Here is a 26,549-nt window from a genome sequence, read left to right on the forward strand (position 1 = left end):
GCTTCTATCCTACTGCGATAAGACTATTGAACAGATCCCTTATACAATGAGATGGACTCTTGACCTCACTATCTACCTTGTTGTGAAATTGCACCTTATTGTCTACCTGCACTGCACTTCCCTGTAGCTGTGACACTTTACTCTGTACTGTTATTGTTTTTACCTGTACTACCTCAATGCACTCTGTACTAACTCAATGTAACTGCACTGTGTAATGAATTGACCTGTACGATCGGTATGCAAGACAAGTTTTTCACTGTACCTCGGTATAAATGATAATAATAAACCAATACTTCCAAACTCCATTCACTACAAGCCCAGAGCCATCAAATACTCCTCATAGGTTAAGCCTTCCATTCCTGGAATCATTCTTGCGAACCTCCTCTGGACCCTCTCCAGGGCCCAGCAGATCTTTCCTCATATATGGGGCCCAAAATTGCTCACAATATTCTAAATGTGATCTGACCAATACCTTATAAAGCCTCTGCAGTACATCCTTGCTTTTAATGTTCTGGTCCTCTCGAAATGAATGGCAACATTGCACTTGCCTTCTTAATTCCTAAGATCCATAGTCCCTTACATATGTTGAAAAGAGCCAGGAATGAACAGTTAAACACCCATTAGATTCTCCCCTGGTCCCAGAGACATGATGGACAGGGAATGTCTGGGACAAGACGCCAGTGAGCTCTTGTCTTGTTCTTCAGTCTGCAGAACATGCCGCAGGGAATTCGAGGGAAATGTCTTCACCCACAGAATGGGGAAGAGTGTGGAGCCCGTCACCACAGGGAGGGGTTGAGATGGACAGCAGGGATGCATTTGATGGGAAGCTGAGTGAACACAGGAATTAGAAATACAAGAACATTTCAGGGTGAGAAGGGAGGAGGCTGGTGTGGGGCAGAAACACTGGCAGGGAGCAGCTGGGCTGAACGGCCTCTCTTTATATTGTGCACAGTGCATGACAGAGACATTAAGGGCCTGAGACGCAGGTTTTAAAACAGAACTGATTTATTTGTCATGGATCCGGAATATTAAACTCCAGCCCAGTTGTGGGTCACCAACACCAGCAGAAACAATCCCCAACCATGCTCAATGCCCAGGGTTCAGTGACGAGAGCAGAACTCACCACTTGCAGTCACTTGTGAACTCCCTCGTGTTTCCACAGCCGCAACGGTTAAATGTTCAGTACATAGTGTTTTCAAACTTTTTCTCCGGTGTGAATTCGCTGGTGCCTCACCAGGTGGGACGACTGATTGAATCTCCTCCCACAATGAGAGCAGGTGAACGGCCTCTCCCCGGTGTGAACCCGCTGGTGTATCAGCAGGTCGGATGACTGAATGAAGCCCTTCCCGCACTCGGCGCAGGTGAAGGGCCTCTCCCCGGTGTGAGTGTGCTGGTGTATCAGGAGGTGGGACGAACAGGTGAACCTCTTCCCACAGACGGTGCAGGCAAACGGCCTCTTCCCCGCGTGCGTCCGCTGGTGTGCCAGCAGTTGGGACGAGCGGGTGAACCCCTTCCCACACTCGGGGCAGGCGAATGGCCTCTCGTCGCTGTGGACCCGCTGGTGTCTCAGCAGGTGGGACGAGCAAGTGAAGCCCTTCCCGCACTCGGAGCAGGTGAAGGGCCGCTCCCCGGTGTGGACCCGCTGGTGCGCGACGAGGTTGAAGGTCTGACTGAACGCCTTGCCGCACACGAGGCACGCGAAGGGCTTCTCCCCGGTGTGGACCCGCTGGTGCCTGAGGAGGCTGGACGAGCGGGTGAACTCCCTGGCGCACATGGAGCAGGTGAACGGCCTCTCCCTATCATGAACGCGCTGGTGCGTGAGGAGGTTGGACGCCTGCCCGAATGCTTTGCCACACTTGGTGCAAGCGAACGGCTTCTCCCCGGTGTGAGTGCGGCGGTGGATCTCCAGCTTGGACGGACAAATGAATCCCTTCCCGCAGTCCCCGCACTTCCATGGTTTCTCCCCCGCATGACCGCACTGGTGCCTCGAGGTCACGGAGTCTGGGCTCTCACCTCGGCCACACTCGGAACCCGTGAGCCGTTTCTCCTCGCTGTGGATGGAGCCCTTTGCTTCTGCCTCCGAAGGGTGGTGATTGACAGACCCCAATGGATTGAGTGACGCTGGCAGGTCCTGATGTGTTGCTCGCTCTGTGCTTCCTTTCTGTGAATCCTCCATTACCGATACCCTGTAAAATTAATTTAAAACAGAGAAGTGAAGCATGAGAGAGAACCCCACAAAATATCTGATCAGCTGATTGGGAAATGTGGTAAATTGGAATTGGTTTATTGTCATCACTTGTACTGAGGTACAGTGAAAAACTTGTCCTACATACCATTCGTACAGGTCAATTCATTACACTGTGCACTGAGGTAGTACAAAGTAAAATACAGAACGCAGAATAAAGTGTCACAGTTACAGATAAACTGCAGTGCAGGCAGACAATAAGGTGCAAGGTCACAACAAGGTAGATTGTGAGGTCAAGTGTCCATCTTATCGTACCAGGGGACCGTTCAATGGTCTTATAACTGTGGGACAGAAGCTGTCCTTGAGCCTGGTGGTACGCGCTTTCAGGCTTTTGTATCTTCTGCCCGACGGGAGTGGGGAGAAGAGAGAATGTCCAGGGTGGGAGGGATCTTTAGTCACGCCGGCTGCTTTACCGAGGTAGCGAGAGGTATAGACAGAATCCATGGAGGGGAGGCTGGTTTCCGTGATGAGCTGGGCTGTGTCCACAACTCTCTGCCGTTTCTTGCAGTCACGGGCAGAGCAGTTGCCGTACCAAGTCGTGATGCATCCAGATAGGATGGATTCATAATGGATCCCAGATAGGATGGATAACTGCGGGTCGGCATCAGAGTAAACTGATGGTGAGGCTTGTGCATCATCATAAAACCCAATTGGTTCACTGACTTCCTTCAGAGAACGGAGCTGGCCACCCAGGGAGAGAAGGAAGGGGGAGGGACAGGGAGCAGGCAAAACAAGACAGAGTTCATACACTTCATCCTTGTAGATGGAACCTCCTCCTCTCTCTCTCTCTCTCTACCTGGCTCACTGCCATCCTTCCTTCCCTAAATGATTCCTTTCCCATAAACTCTCTGAAACACATTCACAGCCCTCTCACCCTTGAGCATGCTATTCTTTGTGGCCTTTCTACTCTGATTATAAATATTACTGATAAACCGATAGGGTTCTACAGCACGCAGGTGGGTCCTTCCACCCGTCCACACTGACCACCAAGTGTCATTGATGCTACTCCCATTCCAATCTCCCCACATTCCCATCAATTTCCCCCAGATTCTACCCCTCACCTACAGACTGGGGGGAGAAATTTACAGTGGCCAGTTAACCGACCGACCCACACGTCTTCGGGGTGTGGGAGTTAAAGAGCGAGAGAAGGACACTCACGCGGGCGTTAGGGAGAACAGGGAATCTCCACACAGGCAGCTCCAGAGGCGTGGACTGAGCCCGGGTCACGGGAGCTGCGAGGCAGCTGCTCGACCAGCTGCACCACCCCGCCGCCCTTCTCCGATCACCGTTTCACTCCCCTTTTCCACATTTCCCTTTCTCACTCCGAAAACAAGCGTTGGGTATCCCTTCTGCACACAGAGCATGCTTCGCCCCTGGATAAACTCTGAAAGCCTCGGTTTTGGATTCACTGTGATGATTCTGCAGCTGAAGATCACACCCTCTGCAATAACCTTAACGCCCTGAACTCTCTCCCTCTCTCTCACACCCTAATCATCTTCCACGGTTTACCACACTGAACTGTACGGTTCTGTAACAATTAGTCTACCTCCAAGACTAAATGGTTCGCTGGGGTGATCAGAGCCCTGCTTGTGCCTCATTACCTGCTGTTCCTGGATGGAAGTCGCAATCTCCGAAGCATGACCCTGGCCGTCCGTGTCCCTGAAAGCTTTGGATCGGTCAGTGCGCTGTGTGGCATCGTCCGGCCACCCACCTTCTCTCTCAGTCTCTGGCTCTGAACGGTGGATGGTCCCATTCCCTGTTCCAAGGTTCACGTTTCCGCTCTTCGGGACTCTTTAAATTTTCTCTGGGCTACGAGGTCTGTGGGACAGAGGTGGATGCAATCAGGAGCTTACAAAACATTTTATTTTTCCCCTTTGCTGAGTTACCATCCTCCATTAGCCTGGTAGAACCCCAAGCATGTCATCTATAGGTATGAATATGCCGGTGTTACTCTCCAATACATTTAATAAGCTCCTCCAAAAGTGGTCAAATTTGGCAGCACGGTAGCATAGCAGTTAGCGTAACGCTATTACAGCGCCAGCGACCTGGGTTCAATTCCAGCCGCTGCCTGTAAGGAGTTTGTACGTTCTCCCCGTGTGTCTGCGTGGGTTTCCTCCAGGTGCTTCGGTTTCCTCCCACATTCCAAAGACGTACGGGTTAGGAGCTGTGGGTGTGCTATGTCGGCGCCGGAAGCGTGGCGACACTTGCGGGCTGCCCCCAGAACATTCTTAGCAATGCAAAAAGATGCTTTTCACTGTATGTTTCGATGTACATGTGACTAATAAATAAATATCTTAAATTCCAATGTATGCCCCTGGATAAGATGTAGTTCTGAAATGATACTTCAGACAAAAAGTAGGTAATGAACTTCCAACCAACAAACATTTAATGGGCTGGTATAATAATATATCAAAACTCAAATTCCATTCTTCCAGAGTGGAACTTGGCTGCAACTGTTCCCTGGTTGCATCCAGTTGCTCTGGAATTTCAGCCGAGTTCTGCAGGTTGCAGTTTCCCCCTTTTGTAAGGAAAGAGTTAAATTAGCCAAAAGCCATTTCTGATTCGTCCCTCAGTATGTGCAGTGGTGCGTAACACAAGATGGTGTCAGCTCAGACTGCGGGAATGTTTTGAGAACTTACGGGAGTACTGATGCACATCCTTCAGATTAGATACCAGTGAAGAAAATGCTTTCTTCTTTACAGACCTGTTGTCTCTGTTTCTAAGTTAGGCCAAAGGTCGCGACTGACAAGAAGGTACAGGCTGGTACCACTGAGGAATGGAAAAGTACTGAGGTAAACGTTTTAGATGGATATAAAAGGGGGCACCCTCTTTGAGCAAATCAGGACCTTCCTTGAAGCTGGGTTGTGACCGGTGCTGAGACACAGGCAGAAGGCTGCGTGAGAGGCTGTCGGACGCCTGAGGTTCCCTCCAGCATTATACAGATCGGTTCATTGATTGGTTGATGTATTTTTTTTGCTTCCTTCTTTATTTTAAGTATTCTTCCTCCTTTCTGAATTTTATTCTTCATATAACTCTAGTAACGTAGTTTCTATAACCTTTAACATGTGTACAGTGCGCCCTTTGTTTGCGAACACCTCTTGCTACTGAATCAGGAAAGAACAAGGAATGAATTTTTAAACATTTTTTGTTACGCCTTCCCAGCCAATGCCGCTTCCACATCAGATGCTCAGGGGATGACGCGATTCCCTGTGAAACAGGATAACTCTGACAATGGCTCTTGGACCAGTCACGTTGACTCTGCTTCTCTCACCACAGACGCCGCCCGACTTCCTGAGCACCTCCAGCGTTTTCCATTCTTATTTCAGATTTCTGGCATCTGCAGGTTTGTCTCCCTTTCCAGAGGCCAGAGAGAGACGTTGGAGAGATGGAGCTAAGCGCCACCAAGGTACAGGCGGGACCTGCCGTGCATCACCCGATGATGTCAACGAGGGGTAGCCTGTAGATCTGTACTGGAATGGAGGCCCTGGAGGGATCCTTGGGGAACTCTGTGGGGCAGGGCTCGTGGGATTGGGACAATATATTTGTCGAGTCTCGACCCGAAATGTCGACAATTTCGTTCCTCCCACAGATGCTGGTTCGGATCGACAGGCGACCCCTCGGTGACATTATCGAGTGATGCACGTCGGGTCCCACCTGTACCTTGATGGCACTTAGCTCCATCTCTCCAACACCCAGAGTTCCTCCAGCAGACTGTTGCAATAATATTTGCACAGATTGAGGCCAGAATAAAAAAGTGCAGGAAAAAAGGAGACATTTACAGTTTGACTGACTGATACCAGCAGGACAATACGGTACCAGACCTAGCCCTTCAGCTATCCGTAATATTTTTTTCATCATTTAATTGAAGGAAGTATAAGGCATCCACGCATGTAAGGGTGACAAAGCCACGTGCAAGGACGTGAGGAGTATGCAAAGGCAATTGACTGGCTAAACAAGCCAGGAAGAAAATTGGAGAACAATGAAGGAACACATTAACTTTCCCACTTTATAAGTAAATGGGGAAAAAAAGAATATTTCATCGAACACTGAGGAAGTGGTAAATGTTAACATGGAGAGAGAACTTGATGTAACTTGAATTGACCGGTACGATCAGCATGCAAGACATGTTTTTCACTGTACCTCGGTATACAAGTGACAATAATAACCTAATACCAATGTGCTGGCTGAGGAGATGCAGAAAGTTAACTAGCTGGGGATATAGTGGCCTAGGAGTCAGTGCCAGATTGATTCCTGGGTGGAAGGGATGGTTCCGTGAGGAGACTGGCCACATTCACTGCATTTTAGATGATTAGTGGATTCATTGGCACATACAAGGTGCTGTGAAGAACAGTGTAGGTTGTTGACAGACTGTTTCCACACAGTGAGAGGCAAGACGGCTGGAGTCTGTGCTCCTTGGGAGTTTCGAAAAATGTGCAGTGACCTTATTCAAACATACAAGACCCTGAGGGGGCTTGCCACCAGAGGGGGAGTCACAAACAAGGGGACATGGTGACAAGGTGCTGGTCATTTAAAAGAAGCTGTGTAGAAATTTGTTCTCTCAGACAGTAGTGAATCTCTGGAATTCTCTGACCCTGAGAGTGAAGGGACACCAACTCATTAGATACTTCTAAGGTAGAGACAGATAAATATTTGGAAGACCAAGGAATTAAGGGTTATGCGGAAAAGGAAGAGGAGTTGAGGCCAGCACAGATCAAAAATGATCACGTTGAATGGTAGAGCAGGGTTGTGGGATGGTCAACATTTTGGGTCAAGAGCCTGTATGGGGATAAGTCCTGATGCAGAATCTTGACTAAAACGTCAATCATTTGTTTGCCTCCATGGATGCTGTTTGACTCACTGAGTTCATCCAGCAGTTTGTTTTATGCTCAGGATTTCAGCATCTGCAGTCTCTTGTGTCTCCAGGCTTGAGGAGCCTGATGGCCTACTCTTATTTTCATGTGTTCTTGTATTTCCCTAATGGAGAGTCTTGGCACAGAATGCATGATCTCTGGGTAAGGAGCCAGGCATTTAATATAGAGAAGAGGAAAAATTTCTTGGAGGAGAGGGCTGACAGTTTTCTCCCCAGGAAGATATGCAAAACATTCTGTATATTCAAGGCTTGGATCAATGGATTTAGGAGACCAGGTCATCCTTATTGTTACATTATTCCAGAGTGGAAACAGGTTAACAGGAAGGCTATAATTTGGAACAAGCTATAGAGGAACATGAAGTTTGCAGAGAATGAAAGAACAGGAGGTTAAGCTGTTACGCTCACAGGAGAATGTTGAGAAGTCAGTGCAGGAAAAGTTTAATAGTTCCATTGCGCGACTTATTTTACCTCTCTCATATCAACTCCATCCCGCACACCAGCCCGGACGGTCCTGCACAGTGGGTAATTTTCAGCGGTCTAGTCACCTACCAGCGCTTCTTTGGGATCTGGGGAAGGAAGCTGAAGCACCTGGAGGAAACCCAAGCGGCGACAGGGAGAACGTCCAAACTCCACACAGCACCCAAGGTCAGGATCAAACCAAGGATGCTGCACGACAGCGGCGGTAACCACGGCGGCCTTGTACCGGCCGGTTGTTCCTCCTTCTTTCTGGTCTCAGTAACTTCACCTGTTCGCCCCTCTGTGTTTGAATACAGGGAGCTCGGCAGGTTTGCAGTCCGCAGACTGGTAACAAAGGACTAGGGGGGGATCAATGGCGGCCAGTATACCCACAATTCCCGCGCTCCAGAAACCGCTCTGCAGGCTGCCGTCGGGGACGCGCATGCGCCGCTGGGGCTGCGCTGAGCGGCGGGTCCCGGGGAGAGGCCGCGGACGGAGACGGAGCGGCACCGTCCCGGTGCACCGGCCCGGCACTCGTCCCCCCAACCGCGCACCGATCCTCTCCGAGCGGGGCTCCGGTCCTCAGGCGGGAGCCCGGGCCCGACACACGGCCTGGCCCGGCCTCGCCATTGATTAGACTCACCGTCCCAAACCCCGGCTCCGACCTGCCGCCGTCCTTCTGGAAGCTTCTGCGTCAGGCGCATGATTGCGAGGCGGTTTCCGGCGGCCGCGCTTGCGCTCTTGGTTCTTTCAGGTGTAGATGGAGCGCTTTCTGGGCCGCGCTGGTTTCTGGGTAGGGAGAGCCGCCATGCCAACGGCTTTACTTTGAGCAAGCCTCATTGCTCAAAATCGCTTCTGTGCACAGCGAGCTCTCATAAGGCAAGACAATTTCCACCGGAGGGTTGTGGGGGCTTGGCAGGTGGGTGCACAGTCAGATCCCAGAAGGAGCAGCCGACTGAGCGGCTGGTCCATCTGGTGCTGTAGGTGTTGTCCGAAGCATTAAGTAGTTTCCGAGAGAGAAATCTGTTGAACTGATTCAGCAGGGGTTCCCGCCCTCGGGATATCCCAGTGTGATTCAGAGCCAATACTGCATTGGGAAGGCAAGGTGAGGAGAGGCAGCATAAACTCAACGGGGCAGTGTTGAAAGGGGGTTCAGGACCAGAGAGACCTGGGAGTGAATGTCCACGATCTCCGAAGGTGCCGGGACTAGTCGATGAGACTGCTGACACCGCGTTCGTGATCCTCGGCTTCTGAAGGTCTGGCGTTTGTAAGGAGCCTTTCACAACCTCGGGACGTCCCAAGACGCACTCAGCCGATAAAGTGGGCAGCGACCGCGCTTCAAGGTAAAGCCGGGAACTGTGCTGCCCGTCCGCGCACAGCAAGATCCCACAATACGGCAGGATGCTAGTGACCAACGGAACGTTTTTTTTGCGACCTGGTGCGACAACATCGGCCAGGGTATTCAATGAAAAGACCTCCCTCCTATAAAGCAGTGCCGTGGGACGTTGTCCATCCAGCTGAGGGAGCGGGCAAGGCGTCGGCTGAATGTCTGACCGAGAAGTGCAGCCTCTCACAGCGCTGCCCTGGACTGCCCCCGGCCTCGAATAGCGTCACGAAGAGAGACAGCGCAGAAGCAGGCTCTTCCGCCCACTTGAGTCCATTCCAACCATCACCAACCCAGTGCCACCAATCCTACATTAACCCCCTTCCCTTTGTCCGCCGCAACAGCCAGGATCTCCCGGTGGCCGCCCACTTCAATTCCACACCCCACTCCCACACTGACGTGTCTGTCCACGGCCTCCTCTACTGCCACGCTGAGGCCAGGCTCAGGTTGGAGGAACACCTCGTATTCTGCCTTGGGAGTCTCCAACCTGATGGCTCAACACTGATTTCTCTAACTTCCGGTAACCCCTCCCCTCTTCTGCCCCCTTTCTTTTTTCCCCCTTTTGCCCCTCCTTTTGCTTCATTCGTGTGGCCCCCTCCCCTGTTCTCTTGCCCCGCCCTCATGACCTGCCCATCTATTCCCCACGTCCCCTTTACCCCACGGTCCACTGCCCTCTCCTCCTGAAGCCCTTTGCCTCTTCTACCTCTCAGCTTCTCGCATCTCCCCCCACCTCCCCCCCCCCCACCACTCACCTGGACTCGTCTATCACCTGAACTCACCCATCACCTGCCACCTTGTGCTCCTCCCCCTCCCCCGACCTTCTTATTCTGGCTTCTGCCCTCTTCCTTTCCAGTCCTGATGAAGGGTCCACTCCCCTCCACAGATGCTGCCTGACCTGCTGAGCTCCTCCAGCGTTTTGTGTGCGTTGCTCCAGATTCCAGCGTCTGCAGAATCTCTCGTATCTCCAATGAAGGAGAAGCGAAGTTCACACAGAGAGGAGAAGGAAACCTAAGATTATTTCAACAGCTCTTATATCCTGACGTTGAACAGGGAATTTATATTGAACGCACCATGTATTGGAGCACTAACAGAGCTGTGGGCTTAAAAAAAAGATTATTTCGCAAAGGTGCAGAATATTAAACTCCCATCTAGACCCTGGGGTTATTAACATCAGCAGAAACAGACTACGTGTGCCTGATAACGAGGATTCAATCCTGATTCTCAATAGCAGCAACAGCAATTGCAAAATCTGAGGCTCGGTTGTGTCTCAGCAACTGCGATGCTTGGACTATTCCACGGACAGTACACCTGCAGAGTCTCCTGTGTCTCTGTTAATCGCCTTTTTATTCGCCGTGCATTCCCATCAATTCCCTCCAGTTTTGCCTGCACATTCGGGGCAATTTACGGCGGCCGATTGACCCGGCAACCGGCGCGTCTTTGGGATGTGGGAAGGAACCGGGGCCGCCCGGAGGAAACCCACGCGGTCACAGGGAGAACGTGCAAACTCCACACGGAAAGAACCAGGGGTGAGGACCAAACCGGGCGGTGTGAGGCAGCGGCACTGTGCCGCCTGTGGAGTGAGACCTGACCTCATGTCCTTCTGACCCAGAGGCGAGAGACCTGCCCACTGAGGCAAGGCTGACCCTACAGAGTCACAGAGCACAGAAGCAAAGGAGTGAGAGCTCTTTGGTAACTCGCCGGTTAGATTTCTGTCAGAGAAGTGGGTGAGTTCCAGACTCCTTATTGTAGGAAAGACTTGCTCCACAGGGCCGGGATGAGGGGCGTCAATTTGGAGAGACTGGAAATGTTGGGTTTGTTCCCCTCGGAGTGGAGGGGACGCCCTGTGTGAAAATGGGCCCAGATGGCTGACTCCTGCTCCTATTTCTTACGTCCCTATGTTCTTATTGCTTTATTTTTATTATTGGCGGTGGAAGCAAATTCAACAGGAATTTTCCAGAGGGAATTGGATAAAGAATAGTTCAATAGGGAAATATAGACAGGCCAAATGAGGGAAGAGTATTAGAAGTGGGACTGATGGGACTCCTCGTCGTCAGGGATCACAGAGTCATGAACCAAGCAGTTGGTCATTTAAAACTGAGATGTAGAGAAATTTTGCTGTACAGAGGCACTGTGCAAAGACACTGTATAAATGTTTGGGATTCACTGCCCCAGAAAGTGTGGTTGCTTTTCGGGGATGAGGGGGGTTAGTCCATGAGGAAAGGTTGAGTCAGCTGGAATTCAGAAGAGTGAGAGGGGATCCAATAGAAACATATAAAATTATGAAAGGGATAGATAAGATAGAGGCAGGAAAGTTGTTTCCACTGGTAGGTGAGACTAGAACTAGGGGACGTAGCCTCAAGATTCAGGGGAGCAGATTTAGGACGCAGATGAGGAGAAACTGCTTTTTCCCAGAGAGTAGTGAATCTGTGGAATTCGCTGCCCAGGGAGGCAGTGAAGGCTCCCTCATTAAATATATACAAGACACAGATGGATTTTTGCACAGTAGGGGAATTAAGGGTTATGGGGATAAGGCAGGTAGGTGGAGCTGAGTCCACGGCCAGATCAGCCGTGATCTTATTGAATGGCGGAGCAGGTTCAACGGGCCAGATGGCCAACTCCTGCTCCTATTTCTTATGTTATTTTTGGTTTATTATAGTCACATGCATGGAGGTGCAGTGAAAAACTTCGTTTTGCATTGCTATCCATACAGATCACTTCATCATTGAGGTAGTACAAGGGAAAACAATAACAGAATGCAGAATAAAGTGTTACAGCTACAGAGAAAGTGCAGTGCAGGCAGACAATTTGGGAAGGCCACAACGAGGTAGATTGTAAGGTCAAGAGCATCTTATTGTACAAGATGTCCGTCCAATACCTTACAACAGTGGGATAGAAGCTGTCCTTGAGCCTGGTGATATGTGCTTTCAGGCTTTCGTATCTTTTGCCCGATGGGAGAAGGGAGAATGTCTGGGGTGAGTGGGGTCTTTGATTATGCTGGCTGCTTCACCGAGTCAGTGAGAAGTGTTCTCCCTCTGACTGTATGGCTCTGAAGTGCCCCCCCCCACCCCCACCATCCATTCTAAAGATGATGTTTGTTAGTTTTAGCAGCTGCTGTAAATTTCCCCTGTTGTATCTATGTGGCATCAGACATTGGTATTGGTTTATTATTGTCACTTGTACTGAGGTACAGTGAAAAGCTTGTCTTGCATACTGATCGTACAGATCAATTCGTTACACAGTGCAGTTATACTGAGTTAGTACAGAGTTCATCGATGTAGTACAGGTAAAAACAATAACAGTACAGAGTGAAGTGTCACAGCTACAGAGAAAGTGCAGTGCAATAAGGTGCAAGGTCACAACAAGGTAGATCGTGAGGTCAGAGTCCATCTCATCGTATAAGGGAACCGTTCAATAGTCTTATCACAGTGGGGTAGAAGCTGTCCTTGTGGTATGTGCCCTCAGGCACCTGTATCTTCTACCCAATGGAAGATGAGAGAAGAGAGAATGTCCCAAGTGGGTGGGGTCTTTGATTATACTGGCTGCTTCACCAAGGCAGCGAGAGGTAAGGAGAGTCCAAGGAGGGGAGGCTGGTGTCTGTGATGTGCTGGGCTGTGTCCACAATTCTCTGCAGTTTCTTGCGGTCCTGGTCAGAGCAGTTGCCGTACCAAGCCATGATGCATCCAGATAGGATGCTTTCTATGGTGCATCTGTAAAAGTTGGTGAGAGTCAAAGGGGACAAACCAAATTTCTTTAGCCTCCTGAGGAAGTAGAGGTGCTGGTGAGCTTTCTTGGCTGTGGCATCTACATGATTTGACCAGGACAGGCTGTTGGTGATGTTCACTCCCAGGAACTCGAAGCTCTCAACCCTCTCGACCTCAGCACCATTCATGTAGACAGGTGCATGTACACCACCCCCTTTCCTGAAATCAATGACCAGCTCTTTTGTTTTGTTGACATTTTACAAAAAGGAGACTAAAGGGCATCAGGGAGAGAATTGGTCACAAGGGAATGGCCCTGAAAGCTTGCATGGAACCATTGGGTTGAATGGCCTGTGCCCAAATACATAGATGAAAGAGTTTAAAAACCCACTACGTTCTCCCCTGGTCCCAGAGAAGCGATGGACGAAGAATGTCTGGGACAAGACGCCAGTGAGCTCTCGTCTTGTCCTTCAGTCTGCAGAAGATCCTGCAGGAAATTCAGGGGAAACCTCTTCACCACAGAGCAGGGACAGTGTGGAACCCGTCACTGCAAGCGGGGAACCGAGGAGAACAGAAGAGATGCATTTAATGGGCAGCTGAGTGAACACACAGAGGAACAGGAAACACAAGAACATTCCAACAGGGTGAGAGGGGAGGAGGCTGGTGTGGAGCAGAGCCACTGGCAGGGACAAGCTGGACTGAATGGCCTCTTTCTACTGTACATTGTGTGTATTGTAGGGATATTAAGGGTCTGAGACACAGAGTTTAAAACAGAACTGATATATTAGTTATGGATTCAGAAAATTAAACATCAGCCCAATTCCCAACACCAGCAGAACAAACCCCAGCCGTGCTCACTGCCCAGGGTTCAGTCCTGGGTAGGGGTGGGGGGGGGGGGGGGTGAGCGGCAGCAGGAACTGCAGAACCCAACGCTGGCCGTCCCCTGTGAACTCACTGGTGTTTCAGTGGGTGCCACAGTTCACCATCCATCATATCTAAACCTTTGCTCCACTGTGAACCCGCTGGTGTGTGATTAGGCTGGATGACTGACTGAATCCCTTCCCACACGCGGAGCAGGTGAACGGCCTCTCCCCGGTGTGGACTCGCTGGCGGGTCAGCAGGTGGGATGACTGAGTGAATCCCCTCCCAACAGGTAGAGCAGGTGAGCGGCCTCTCCCCATCATGAACTTGCTGATGTGTTACCAGGCTTGATGAGTGTGTGAACCCCTTCCCACACTCAGTGCAGGAGAACGGCCGCTCCCTGGTGTGAACGCACTGGTGGGTCACCAGGTTTGATGAGTGAATGAACCACTTCCCACATTCGGAGCAGGTGAACGGCCTCTCCCCGGTGTGAACCCATTGGTGTGTCTGCAGACTGGATGACTGAGTGAATCCCTTCCCGCATTCGGAGCAGGTGAATAGCCTCTCCCCGGTGTGAACTCGCTGGTGTGCTATCAGGTTGGAGGACCGAGTGAATCCCTTCCCACAGTCAGAGCAGGTGAACGGCCTCCCTCCGGGTCAAATCCCCTGGTGTCTCAGCAGGCCTGATGACCGAGTGAATCCCCTCCCGCTCATTGAGCAGATGAATAATTCCTCTCTGGCAAGAACCTGCTGGTGCCTCATCAGGTCAGATGACATGGTCAATCCCTCCCACGCTGAACGCCTGATCTCCCGTGAGGATGTACTGGTGTGTTCACAGGGCATGGGATCAGTGCTGTTTCAACAACAGCATAAAACAGCGGACTTCATTCCAGACATTAAGCAGACGGACAAGTTTCCAGATGAATGGGGAATTATTTCTTTTCGATGGATCAAGAATCCACACTGATATCAATTTTATCAGGGAAATAACGGCTAACTCCTTCAGAGACTTGAAAATTTACAAGGATCCAGGTTGTTCATCAAAACCTCAAAACGCACCCCACGTTTGGTTTCTCCCTGCAATGGCGGGTGTGCTATTCATCTGTCTGTGAAACTAGGTGAAGCTCCTTCCACAGTCAGTGCTCTTGAACACACAAGTTCAGGCGTGTGTGAGTCTCTCTGCCGTACTGGTCACACTTTGGTTTGTAATCTCTTAGAATAAAACAGACAAGCATCTCCTCTTCCATATTCCAAGCTCGATGACATTCGACTGCTGCTGAACTGACTGACACTGCAGATCTGATGTGATGTTGAGTTTGAGATTCCCGTGCATAAATCCTCTGCTTATTCTACCCTGTAAGAGGAGTTTTTAAAAAAAAAGTCATTAACGGGTACAGGACAGCAATCCAGAAGAGATAAATTTAGTCTCCATGAGGAGCTGTGGGTTAGTTGGGTTACATTCTTGTTTCTGTCAGAAGGTCTGGGCTTTCAATCCAGAGAGGTGACGACAAAAATCAAACCTCATCGATCAATGCCGCTGTGTCATATGCTGACAGAACACAGAAACAGGCCCGTAATCTCACCATAGAACAAAAACAGGCCCTTCAGTGCACGATGTTGTACCAAACTAATTAAATGCCCAACTAAACTAGTCCCTTCTGCCTACATAACGTCCATATCCCTCCATTCTCTGCATATTCATGTGCCTATCTAAGAGCCCCTTAGATGTCTCCATCGCATTTGCCTCCATTACCACCCTGGCAGTGCACTCCAGGCACCCTCCACTTTCTGTGTAAAAACAAACTTGCCCCACACATCTCCTCTCACCTTAAATGCATGCCCTCTGGTATTAGACATTTTGACCCTGGGAGAAAGATACCAGCTGTCTATTCTATCTATGCCTCTCATAATCTTATAAACTTCTATCAGGTCTCCCCTCTGCCTCCGCTGCTCCAGAGAAAACAACCCAAGTTTGTCCAAACTCTCCTCAAAGCACATGCCCTCTGATCAAGGCAGCATCCTGGTAAACCTCTCCTGCAACTTCTCCAAAGCCTCCACATCCTTCCTATAATGGGGTGACCAGAACTAAATGCAATAATCCAGATGTGGCCCAACCAGAGTTTTATAAAACCGCAACATGACCTCCTGACTCCTGAGCTTGATGCCTTGACTAATAAAGGCGAGCATGCCATACGCCTTCTTTACCACCTTATCAACATGTGCTGCCACTTTCAGGGAGTATGTCCCTGGTGGTCAAGTACCTTTCTATACTAATATTATTGATCAGCACTTAGACCATAGCCTTCAATGATTTAAGTGCTTGACTAGACACTTCTTAAAAGTTGTAAGCATACCTGCAGGAAGAATCCTGAAATGTTGGCCAGAGAGCACAAGGAACAATTGCTGAGATCAAATGTGTGTGTGTGTGTGTGTGTGTGTGCGGGGGGAGGGTGACCTGGGTGCTAGGTAACCGAGGATTCGTCTCTGCAGACATGAGCCTGCAGTGCCCGAGGCGATGGTCATGTGATGGGTCGACCTGGTCAAAGGATGGACCCAGGTAGGGGCGGAGAGAAGTGACCAGGGTATAACAGAGTGAGCACACTGGTGGTGAGGTCTCTCGGATTTGGGCTCACCACAGGTTAGGTCGCGACTGACGCTGTGTGGGGAAGGACTAGAGTTTAGGGTCCTTCTGCCACTGGAGAGGGAGGGGCGGGGTCAGGCGCGGAAGCCCCTTAAATATTGTAAATACGGGATTGGGATAGCACCCCAGGGAGCCACACGAGCGGCATCGGTGCTGTGTTTTTTATGTAAGAAGGTAACACTAATGATTGTTCTGTACACGAATGTAAAGGTTTGACTGTTTTATTGTTGCATATAGTTTGTTTTTTATGATGAATAAAATTTATCTTGGAATAAAATAAATGATGCTGTGGACCAATTGGAACGGGGCCCTGCAGTTAAACAGGCTCAGGCGCGCTTCCCGAGATAAGTACCGCTTGATGTAACTCACCAATAAAGTGTGTTATGCGCAGCATTGTGTGTGCAAGGCTTAAATTTCTATCAGATCTGCGAACAATCCTGCTTAACTCTGGCACAACAGTACCCTCTTCCGACAACCGTTCAGGAAGTGCATTCCAGATTCCAATCACCCTCTGGGCGAAAAGGAATCCCTCAGAACCTCTCTAAACCATGTAACCCCCCCCCCCCCCCCCCTTCCCCGGTACCTCGGTGACACCTTTCAAAAGTGTCTCAAACCTCAACTCTTTCAATGCAGGCACCCAGTCGGGTGTTTATCCCCAGGGTCCCAAAATGCTTCCGGAGAAGAAGGACCTTAGTTACTTGGAGTAGACGGGAGAAGTGGAATAATTCTCCTCGGAACAGAGGAGGCTGAGAGGAAATCTGATACAGGTGCTATTATGTGTCTACACAAGACAGACTGCATATACTGGAAATCCACTCGTTCTCTCCCCCCCCCCCCCCTTTTGGTTTTCCCTTATCCCCCCTGGCCCTCTTTACCCGCTTCTCTTTTCCCCTCCCCCGCCCTGCCCACCACCCACCCTTTGGTTCCCTACTACTCCACAGTCTTCTGCCCTGTCCTATCAGATTCCATCTTGCTCAGCCACTCAGCTATCACCTCCCAGTTTTTTCACATCATTCCCACTTCCCCACCTTCTCCCTCTCACCTGGACTCACTTCGTGACCCCCCCCCCCCCCGCTCCTCCCACCGCTTCTTATTCCGGCTTCCGCCCTCTTCCTTTCCAGTCCTGGTGAAGGGTCTCAACCTGAAACATCGACTGTCAATTTCCCTCCATAGATGCCGCCCGACCCGCTGAGCTCCTCCAGCGTTTTGTGTGCTGCTGTTGCGTGTCTAAACAGGGTTACAGGAGGAGAACGTGTTCCTCTGGGCGGAACGGTCAAGAACCAGAGGAAAGGGTGAAGGTGATTTGCAAAAGAACAGAAGTCATACCCGATTGTTTTTGTTTTGTTTCTCTACACATTAAAATGCTGTAACGTGGCTCTGGTAATCACAGTATAAGAAATTCTTTATCCCTGGGAGTATTTTTGGTCTCAGTCTCAAATGTACGCATCATCTGCCTGGACTTGGATAGCCACAGGGTCTGGAGTTCTGACTGGTCAGCAATCCGTGCGACCAACAGGGATTCCTGCAAAGAATGCGGGCGCCGTCCGGAGCGCATCCTGGGCTTGGTTGGTGGGACAAGCAAGAACCTTAAAAAGGGACTTTAGGCACTGGAATGAAAAAAAAAACCCCAGAAAATGCTAAATAGACTCGGGCGGCATCAGTAGAGGCGAACAGTGAATGTTTCAGGTGGAGAGACCTTCGTCAGAACTGGGAAAGGAGACAAGTTCAAGTTCAAGTTACACTTTATTGTCATTTACCCATATGCTGTAAAACACATGGAGGAACAGGCTCACACAACAGAGGACATACATAGAACAGAGGACGTACAATAAACGCCGACAAAAAAAATTTTGCAAGTGGAAGTACTGCAAAAAACGGTATATACAGGATACAAAATTAGTGCAGGGTTTGTGCAAAACTGAGTTGGACGAAGAAAATCCAGAACTCAGTGCGTTGCACTAAATGTATAAACATGCTCAGCAGCAGCCAAAGTTCGTATAGGCCGTTGTGCAAACCAGGGCTTTTGACGCGGCATTTGTATGAAACTGTCTCCAGGGTATTCAGAAGCCTGACAGCCTGGGGGGAAAAAAACTGTTGTACGGTCTGGTAGTTCTGGCCCGAATGCTGCGGTACATCTTGCCAGACGGCAGTGGGACAAATAGGTCGCGGGAGGGATGAGAGGGGTCATCTATGATTCTGCAGACCTTGCGTGTGCATCGTGTGGTGTAGATATCCAGGATGGAGGGAAGAGGTGCTCCAATGATCTTTTCCAGCTGTACTCGCAATTCTCCGCAAAGACTTAGGGTCAGAGATGTTACAGTTACCGTACCAGGCAGAGATGCAGCTGGTCAGGGCACCAGTTGGAGCAAAACAAAACCGTGAGAACTCAGCGGGTCCAGGCAGCATCTGTGGAGGGAAAGGGATAGGAGATGCCGAGACCCTGCATCAGGACTGAGCACAGAGAGGGAGGATAGAAGGTACATACGATCCTCCTTCAATAACTTTCCAACTTGGAGGAACGGACTTGACGACATAATATTGCTCTGTTTCTACTGAGAAATTTTAGCCCAGATTTTTACCCTTTTTTTGTTGTTTGTTTTTCTTTTGAAAAGTTTTTTTTTGTTTAGCTTATATTGTTTATAATTTTTTTATTGAGTTGTTTTTTTTAAATATGTCTTTTTCTTTCCTTTCTTTTATATTATATTCATTTACTAAGAGATCGTTGGATCTACAGATTTTTTTTATATTTTATTGTTCTTTATGATTATATATGCTATGACTGTTACCCTGATCTCTTTGTATTACATGTACAAATATTGATGCTATATATCAACCTGTATTAATTTGAAAACTAATAAAAAGATTGGAAAAAAAAGGAGGTACATACGAGTGACCGGGAGGGCAGATACAGGATGGTGGAGGCTCTCTCCCACCCCCGGTCCACCTGCCCATCATATCCCCCTCAGGTACGGCAGTGCAGCAGTAAGCGTAATGCTTTACAGCGCCAGCGACCCAGGTTCAATTCCTCCCACATTCCAAAGACGTCCGGGTTGGGAAGTTGTGGGCAATGCTGTGTTGGTGCCGGAAGCGTGGCGACACTTGCGGGCTGCCCCCCAGAACACTCTACGCAAAAGATGCATTTCACTGTGTGTTTTGATGTACGTGTGACTAATAAAGAAATCTTATAGACTGGTTCCACCTATCACACTGTCTCACCCCCATATACTGACTTATCTTCTCTCTAGAGAAACAAAGGACTGCAGACGCTGGAATCTAGATGAAAAATATTATGATGCTGGAGGAACTCAGCAGGCCAGGCAGTCTGCTTTTCTCCACGGATGCTGCCTGACCGGCCGAGTTCCTCCAGCAGGTTTTTTGTTTGGTTTGGCTCCAGATTCCAGTCTCTTTGTGTCCCACCGACGACGAGTTGGGTTTTAGGCTGCAGCGAGCGTGGGCGAGGGAGGGACGGGACAAAGGGAACGTCTCTGCTGTCGGTGGGAGGCTGTGGGGTCTCGGGTTTCAACAGCAGCTCCGACCTGCAGTTCACGGTTTTAACTTGCCCCTTTGTTTTGTCTCTCTCCCAACCTCCTCGTTAATCGATCCACCAGATGGTTTGGCAAACAGTTTATCACCACGGGTAACCCTGGCCTCGCTTCGTCCCATCCAACCACCGCCCCCCCCCCCCCCCCCCAACCTCTCTGCAACTTAAAAATAACTTTCCTGGTCTCGGACCCGAGACATTCCCCCTGTGTCTTTCCACAAACGCTGCCGGACCTGCTGAGGGTTTCTAGTATTGTCAGTCTCATTAAAGCAAAAATCCCCGGGTGCGGAGGGTGTAAGGGCCCGGACCCACTCGCCCCCGGACGGGGATCGTTCCCCAGTCCAGGGACCGGACCCCGGTGTTGATTCAACCCGCGCCCTGGGCTCCGCTCCAACCTGCCGCCCAAGATCACGTGTCTCTGGCGGCCGGGCTCGCTGCGCGCCTGCGCCCTCGGCTCCTTCAACACTTGATAGGGCACTTTCTCTGCCGCGAGGGTTTCTGGTTAAGGTCGGCGGCCATGGCGACAACGGTTAAAAAGCCCAAGCCTCGGCCTCCGATCTCCAGATTTGTTGTACTGTCATTCACCGCGATAATGAAGGAAAATGCGTCGTATAGCCTTCTCCTTTTTCTATTTCTGATGCGGATCTCTGTGCTACTCCTGTCTTGGCATCCAGCATCGAGAATTCCCCCCTTCCAATTCTCTTTCTGTCTCTTCCAAACCGAGGTTTACATTAGCTATCGTATCCCTTTCTATGGATTGGTTCCAAATCTCTAACATTAGTATGATACTCCGTGTTAAGTGTTTTGGATCGTTTCATTATATTATCGAATGCAACTTAAAGGGGAGACACAAGAGACTGCTGATGCTGGAATCTGGAGCAAACAAGAAGCTGGAGGAACTCAGCGGGTCAGGCAGCAGCTGTGGAGGGAAATGGGCAGTCGACCTTTCGGGTCCAGATGAAGGCTCTCGGCCCGAAACGTCGACTGTCCATTTCCCTCCACAGCTGCTGTCTGATCCGCTGTGTTCCTCCAGCTTGTTTGTTGTTCCAAATAAATATATTCCCTTTTTTTCTTGTAATTGTTCTGGCAATGGATTTAAATCCTGGACAATTGCCCAGTGTCACGAACCAGCAACAAAAGAAACACACTGAGCATAATTCAGTGTTAAAAACTATTTTATTAATCACTACTTATGATAATACGTAAAATAAAAGTAAAAATGTTAGTATGTTAGAATTCAAAAAATGTTAAACCTTGAACGTTAACCCCAAAACTAAACTCGTCGTGTGTGTGTGTGTGACAAAGTCCAAAACTCCCAGTTCCGGAATGGTTCTTAAAGTTCAGTTCCGCAAGCCATAAGGTGAAACATGAGCAAGGGCTTCTTCAACAACCACCGTTGTCTGAAGATAAGACGTAGGCGTAGAGAAGCATAGAGAGAGTACATACGAAATCCAAATGTTCCACGATGGAACCCAAACGACACTCCAGTGTTTACTCGGTAGTGACTTCCTCACCCCGAAAAGCATCCGAACCGTGGTCGTCCACACACAAATACCTGTTTCCCTCTACAGGTCAGCAACAAAGTGAACTCCACCGGATTACTTCCAACTTCCATGCATGGATTTCAGTGGCAAACACAGTTATTGTTTCTCATCCATCGATAGAGAAAACAAGCAGGCTGGTGTCTCTCTCCCTTTTCTCTCTCTCTCCTTCTCCTTCTGACCTCTTCAACAACGTCATTGTGTCCTTTATCTTCTATTGACGTAAGCACGCCCCACACACACATACACACACACACACTCTATTTTAAGGGGACTTTCACTGAGTCCGTAACACCAATTTGACTGTAACTGGATGCACCTTTGTTTATGAATCTTATCTTTTTTCCAATATCTTTTTTCCCATTATTGAGCGACCCAATACCAGAGGGCACGCATTTAAAGTGAGAAGGGGTAGGTTCGGAACAAAGGTGAGGGGTACGTTTTTTAACTCAGAGAGTGGTGCATGCCTGGAATGCGTTGCCTATTAGCTATATCTGCATTAGGGATTAGGGATTAGCTATGTCGGCACAACATTGTGGGCCGAAGGGCCTGTTCTGTGCTGTCCTGTTCTATTATTCCGTCTCCTTGGATGCCACTGTCTCATTTTGTCTCAGGATTCATAAACGGACCATACACCCTGGGACTTGAAGGAAGCAGCATCAAATGAACAAATGAAAGAGATAGAAGAGGAAGATCGATGAGGATTTGGGGAGAATGAGTTGCAGTCAAAAGTAGAGGGGAAGTGGGATTGCTCTGTGAGCATGTAGAACTGGATGGGGCCAATGGCCTCCTATGTTATAAGGAAAATGGAAGCTAAATTATGGGAGTAAGTTAGAAAAAGGTATTTAAAACATGAAGAGATATTTTTTCCCTGTGAAGGAACGGAGCAGGAAAGTAACCGTGAGTCCAACACGGGTCCTCCAGAGCTCAGGAACGCCCGCCTTAGGTCCAGCCCGTACACACCAACGAATGTCTGGGAGACCGGCGGGATGGATTTGCCGGCTGCTGCGGGGCTTGCAGGCATCTCCTGACGTGCGCCGCGCTTCCGACTTGCGAAGTGTTCGGGTGATGAACAGTTGACAGGAATGGAACCCTGCGTAACCCGGGGAAGACCTCTAGACAAAGACAAGAGACATAATGGTAGAAAATAGAAGGGATGGGGTGGGACATTAAACAGATGCATTTGTCTACACTGCAGTGAATGCAGCAGAAATGGAAGGTCTATAAGAAAATTCAAGCCATTACTATCACCAAAGAGAACGCACCGAGATGGTGAAGAGAACATACACCAGACAGGTCTCACGGAGCTGACATTCCGCATCCCAGGGCCTCCCAGAGAGATCGTAGATGGATTGGGTATGATTTTTAAAAAAAATTTCTCCCATTATGGGAGGGACATAGGAACTGGAAGATATCAACTCTTATTAGCAGGCATTTATAGTTTTTCTAACGTGCAAATCTAATCATGTTCCAATTGATGTACAGGACTCCAGCGACCAGCCTTCAATCCTGACCTCGGGGGCTGTCTGTGTGGAGTTTGCACGTCCCCCCTGTGACCCCGTGGGTTTCCTCTGAGTTCTCAGGTTTCCTCCCACATTCCAAAGAGCCGCAGGTCAATAAGTTAATGGCCACTGTGAATTGCCCTCAGTGATGGTCGGCTCAGGAAGTGACCTGCGCGGTTTTGGTGCTGTAAGACCTTCAGAATCTGTAAATCTAGAGTTTCAACACACATTTGAAGACGTATCACACGGAGCATGGTTCCCGGGGTTGGAGATAACATATTAGCATGAACTGAAACAGAGCAAAGTCCTCACTGAGGGGTTAGTGGGGGAAGGGGTAAACAGCTTCACATTCCTGGGCATCAACATCTCGGATGATCTATCCTGTTTCCCAACACATTGATGCAACTACAAAGAAGGCACTCCAGCGGTTCTACGTCAGGAGTTTCGGGAGATATGGTATGTCACCAAATACTCTTACAAGTTTCTATAGATGTACAGTGGAGAGCATTCTGACTGGTTGCATCACCACCTGGTATGGAGCTACCAATGCCCAGGATCACAAGAGGCTGCAGAGGGTTGTAGACCCAGCCAGCTCCATCATGGGCATAACCCTCCCCGCCATCGAGGACATCAACAGGCGGTGCCTCAAGAAGGCGGCATCCATCACGAAGGACCCTCACCATCCAGAACATGGCCTCTTCCCGTTACTACCATCGGGGAGGAGGTACAGGAGCCATCAGATTTCTGAACAATCCATGAACGCTACCACCTTATTCCTTTTTCTTTTGCACTATTTATTTATTTTTGTAATTTATAATAATTTTATGTCTTTACTGCTGCCACAAAAACAACAAATTTCACGTCATATAAGTCAGTGACAATAAATCTAATTCTGATTCAAATAATCCAAAACCCATTGTCATACAGAGATACATCACAGAAAGAGGCCCTTTTTAAATTCTCCCTGCATTCTTGTCAATGCCCCCCAGATTCTACCACTCATTTCCATTCTCAGGGGTAATTTATAGGGCGAATTAACCTATCAACCGGCACGTCTTTTGGAATGTGGGAGGAAACCGGAGCACCCGGAGGAAACCCACGCAGTCTCATGGAGAATGGAAAAATAAGGCAAATCAGGTTTTTTTTAATCATTGACTTACGTGTCGTGAAATTCGTTCTTTTGCGGCGGCAGTACAGTGCAAAGACACAAGATTACTATAAATTACAAAATAGTGCATAAAAAAGGAATAACGAGGTCGTGTTCATGGGTTCACGGACCGTTCAGAAATCTGATGGCGGAGGGGAAGATGCTGTTCCTGAATCAGAGAACCACATTTAACTTTTCAGTTCTATGACAGTCATCCGTCTGAGACTGCAAATGTAGCCACTTAAATTAAAACTGTTTGCACGGCGGGCTTCCCGACCCTGAATCAGGACGGTGCAGCAAGTGCTGTATCGCTGCTACAATAAACAAGCCAGGAGTCCCCCACCAACCAAGCGTGCGCGCATGCGCGTTACTGGCGCAGCCGGGAGTCGTTTCCATGGGGACGGCGGCAGAACGGACCGCAGGGCGGGGATCACAACCGAGGCCGGGTCCGAGGAGCAGCACCCGGGCGGGGTGGGGGGGGGGGGGGATCTATGCAAGCTGCAGGAATACTGCAGGCCGGCCGCTGCACCCGGCTGAGTCCCGGCCTCTGCACCCGGGGATGCACCTCCCGCTGCTCAAGCCCCGGCCATCGGCGCATGCGCGCCAGCGGCGATGAGGCGGATAGGGTGGTTTCTGGAGCGCTGTGGCTTGTGGGTAGGGAGGCGGCCATTGATCTCATTGAGATCAGCGGTTCGCCGTCAGTCTCCAGATCCGTGTTGATAGAGAAGGGATGAGGGAGAGAGAGAGAGAGAGAGAGAAAGAAAGAGGGCGTGAGGAGGGTTGACAGAAAGAGGAAACACAAGAGAGAGGGAGGCAGAGCCTAGGTTTCCTGCCGTTCAAAAATATCTCGTTTTCTTAATTCGTCCCACCAACGTAACTAACGTAGCGTTGTTTCCCCGTTGATACTGGTGGCAACAATCTAGTGGTAACAATTTCCCCAACCTTCAAACAGGGCCCCTATCTGATAAAATACGGTCAGCGCGACGCTATTATACTCGTTCGATTCCCGCCGCTGTCTGTAAGGAGTTTGTCCGTTCTCCCCGTGTGTCTGCGTGGGTTTCCTCCGAGTGCTCCGGTTTCCTCCCACATTCTAAAGACGTACGGGTAGGTTAACGTGGGTTTAAAATTGGCGGCGCGGACTCGTTAGGCCGGAAGGGCCTGTTACCACGCTGTATAAATAAACTTTAAAATCCAAATTTCATATCCTTTCTTCAGACAATGCACATATCATTAGAGAGGATATCCGGAACACAAACAAACCATTCGGCTCAAACTGCTTATGACAGGGTTTCATGTTTCACTGGTACCTCCTCCCGTCTTTGCTCATCTCAGTCTATCAGCGTCACCTGATGTTTCCTCTCCCTCTTATGCTTATCCAGCCGCCTCTTACAATCTATTGCACCAATCCATAGAGTCGAACCCAACATCCTCACCAGACCGTGCATCAAAAAGTTTATTCCACATTCCCTTCTTGATTTCTTGGTGACTATCTTATACAGACGACCTGTGTTTCTGATCTTCCTTCCGAATAGAAACATTGTGTTTGTGTCTGCATTAGTGGAAATGCATCTGTGTTGTTCATCATTCGTGATTCTCTCTTATTCACGGTCATCGGGGGTCGAGTCTCCCACGAGTGGAAACATCCTCCCTACGTGTAAACTTTGACAATCTAAAAGACCTCCAGCAGAATATCCCTCCATTGCAGAGAAAAGAGTGCCAGCCATTTCCTTTCCTGTTTCACCCGTCTTTGCAACAGGATTAGAAAAGAGCAGCTTCTATCCCGCTGTTATAAGACTATTGAACTGACCTCTTGTACGATAAGATGGACTCTTGACCTCAAAATCTACCTCGTCATTGACTTGCACCTCATTGTCTGCCTGCACTGCACTTTCTCTGTAACTGTAACACTTTATTCTGCATTCTGTAACTGCTTTTCCCTTCTATTACCTCGATGTGATAAAATGATCTGTATGGATGGCATGCAAAACAAAGTTTTTCATTGTATTTCGGGACACATGACAATAATAAACCAATTACCAGTTATAGAAGATTTCCTGGACAGAAGCAAACCATAAAATAAAACCACCCTGACCACTCCCCGTGGGAGAAAGTTCCACACTCTCACCCCTCACTGGGCAAGTTTCTCCGAATTTCCCACTGGATTTATTAATGTCTCTCTTCGATTCACGGCCTTTGGGGGTCGTCTCTTCCACAAGTGGAAACATCTCTACTTTCACGATGTCAAACCCTTTCACAATCCAAAGGTCCTCCATCAGATCATCCCTCAGCCTTCTCCACTCCAGTGAAGACGGCCCCAGTCTCGTCATCCTTGCCTAAAGATTAAACGGTTGAACACTCAACGATCTAGTCTCCTTCTGATTTTCTTTTCACGTCTCCTAGTGTCTCTTTATTTTTTTTCATAATATTGACATCAGGACTGCGCCAGTTTCCCATTTGTAACAAAATAAGTTTTATTAGAAATTTAACGTGGGCATCTCTCCCTTGCTTTCCTATCCCACTATAAATGAGGACCGTATCCGACTGCCCCAAGTCAGGGAGGATGCCAAGGCCCTGGAAAGGCCCCAGAGCAGATTTACCAGGATGGTGTCAGAGATGAGGGACCTCAGTTATGGGGAGGGACTGGAGGAGCTGGGACTTTCTCC

At 49.3% G+C, this 26,549-nt stretch overlaps 1 pseudogene; it reads right to left on the minus strand.

The window, feature by feature from the left end:
• Positions 1–8,268, minus strand: part of LOC127576398 (zinc finger protein 729-like) — a 135,718-nt pseudogene extending 127,450 nt beyond the window's left edge.
• Between the last annotated feature and the right edge of the window lie 18,281 nt (positions 8,269–26,549).

Source organism: Pristis pectinata, chromosome 12, assembly GCF_009764475.1.
Source record: "Pristis pectinata isolate sPriPec2 chromosome 12, sPriPec2.1.pri, whole genome shotgun sequence".
Lineage (NCBI taxonomy): Eukaryota > Metazoa > Chordata > Chondrichthyes > Rhinopristiformes > Pristidae > Pristis > Pristis pectinata.